The following is a 2,874-nucleotide window of genomic DNA, read 5'->3' on the forward strand; positions in this document are numbered from 1 at the left end:
TTCAAATCATGTCATTGCTGTCTCCTTATTGTCATTCTGATCTCAGCTCAAATGTTACTTCCTTAGAAAGGCTGTCTAAATCTAAAGAAATCTTCTACTTCAGTTGTTATGTGATATACCACCCTGTTTTATTTTCCTTCATAGACATTTTCACTATTTGGAAGGATCATTTTTATTTATATGTTTATCATTAGAGTACAAGCTCCAAGGAGAAAAAATCTAGTCTATCTTACATCTATATTCCCAGAATAAAAAACAATGTCTGTTACAAAGTAGGTGCTCAATAAATATGTGCTGCTTGACTAGATGAATCTTTTACAAACATGTTTGCTGAAAATTGCTGGTGGATGAAACAGATGGCAAGTAGGGCACCCTGTTTTCAGAATGGATTTCTGCTCTTGTGAAAAGATGAACAGGAACATATTATTCAACAAATTAACAATAACAGTTCTGGATTCTTCCGGTTACAGGGCAAGTGTGTTTGAAGGTGAAAACAATGTGGTGTTGATCTCCCTTCCTGGCTTTGCAAAGAACCAGGAAGACGAAATCAGTGATTTCAAAATGAGTCACTGGAAACAAGTGGTTTTCAAAGATTACACCTTCGAGTTTAAATCAGGTGACACTGAGGGAGAAAGAAAAACATGACAATCTTTTAGACCTTATAACTTTTCAGCAGTTCACTGTAGGTTCGGCAGTTAAAACGTGTGCACTAAAACATGGGCTATGGCACCCTCAAGGAAGATACAATAGAATATTCAGCTATAAGAAGAAATGAAATACTGCCATTTGCGACAACATGGATGGACCTCGAGATAATCATGCTAAGCGAAATAAGCCAGACAGAAAAAGTTGAAAACCACATAATATCACTTATATGTGGGATATGAACCTAAAAGCAACAAACGAACATGACAAACAGAGACTCATAGTCATGGACAATAGACTATCGATTACCAGAGAGTTGAGGAGAGGGGGGTGGTAGATAGGGTAAAAGGGGTCAAACATGTGGTGACAGAAAGAAATCTGACTATGGTCAGTGAACATACAATGCAAAATATATATGGCTTACTATTGAATTGTAAAAAACTAAAAAGAAAAAAATAAATAAAAGATAAAATACATGCACTAAAGCATGGACTATGGCACCCTCAAGGAATAAGTGACACTGGGTACTCAGGAATGGCTATTTTCCTGACAGCTGATGACTAACCTATAATTGCTGTAACTGATTTTTTAAAATGGAAAATGTTCTAAAATTTTTTCCTTAATTAAGGGAAGCAATGGAAAAAACATGGCTTTAATGCAGGATAGACCTGGGCACATTAAAATTGTGCTTTCCTGAAAACATCTCTGATGCCAGATTAGTTTTACTTGTTTGCCTCTCTGTCATGAAAGTCAGGTGAAACATGGCAAATTTGTGACTTCCAAGGGAAACCTAACATGGCCACTTTCCTGCATCCAAACTCTACAACTAAAAATTTCATGATATTGGCATTTAATGATCATGAGCTGCAGGTTCTTTATCTCTAAGATGGGACTAACAATAGCTCATAGATGTGTAGTGTGGATGCAATGAAACGGTGATTGTGAAAATGTCCTTATACAAAATAGGAACTTGAGAAATGATAAATATTAATACTACTAGTAAAACATACTCTTTAGAAATATCAAACAACATATATCCTTTTATAATGCCACATTGTCAACATTATAAACAGTCATTACTGCAATGTCTTCCTAACATGGCTATATGTACATGTGCTGTGAAATGAACTCAAAAATGTGTCAGTACCACTAGGAACATTAAAATTGTGCTTTCCTGAAAACGTCTCTGATAGCAGATTAGTTTTACCTATTTGCCTCCTGCTCATGAAAGTCAAGGGAAAGATGAAAAATTTGTGACTTCCAGGGGAAGCCTAACGTGGCTACTTTCCTGCAAAATGCATTAGTTCAGTAAAGGCTGCTCTTCCACTACTGGATTTCAGATCCTCTAGAAGGCCTTTGTTCTCCATGGTGATGTGTTCTTTGACAGGTTTTTAAGACAGTGTTTTCTAAGTTTCTTCCATAAGAAACGGGACCCAAGAGATGTTCCAGTGAAAAAGAATTCTCTGATGTAATACATTTGGAAATTAGATTCACAGTGCACGATATCATCTTTGGAAATCTGAAATTCCTAGAGCAAGAAAAAACATTCAATTTTTGTTTAAATTAGTGTTTCATGGACTATTAGACTACAATTTTTTCTTTAAAACAACACTTATTAACAAGAGATTTACTTTCTACTGAGCACATCTGAAGTAATACTACTGCAAAAAATGCTACATTCCCACCAAGACTTTCCAGGTTGTCCCTGGAAGGAGAAGCTCCTGTAAGGAAGGAAGAGACATCGTTCTGACCTCACAGTTTTGTCACCTTCTAAAGCAGTGGTTCCCTGGTGAATATTTGAAAACATGAGGGCACTTTTGTCTTCTAGTGATATCATACTTGAGTATTTATGTACTTGAGCATTTAAAATACCAAAGTATTACTTTAGTATTTTATTTTTCTTTTATATTATAGTTTGGGAATTATGTTGATTTATTTATACTTGCAGGTCTGTTACATTATTTTTGAATTGTATTTTAGGGTAGCAAAAAGAGGATTACAAAATTTTTGTTCTAAAAAGGTATCGCTGTTTTGGTGTCATTGGAAACTACTCATTTAGAAATTTTTACTTATTTTGACTGTCACTTCCACACAAGTGTGGAAGTGTCAGGAAGTCCTTCTTCCTCCCCCGCCCCCTGCCCCCAATTTTGTCCCAAGAATGGATAAAGATACTTCTCTCAATTCCCCTCAAGGCCGACAAAGTTGAGAGTAAAAAGAAACAAAACAAAA

Source organism: Pteropus vampyrus, unplaced genomic scaffold (genome assembly GCF_000151845.1).
Source record: "Pteropus vampyrus isolate Shadow unplaced genomic scaffold, Pvam_2.0 Scaffold254, whole genome shotgun sequence".
Classification (NCBI taxonomy): domain Eukaryota; kingdom Metazoa; phylum Chordata; class Mammalia; order Chiroptera; family Pteropodidae; genus Pteropus; species Pteropus vampyrus.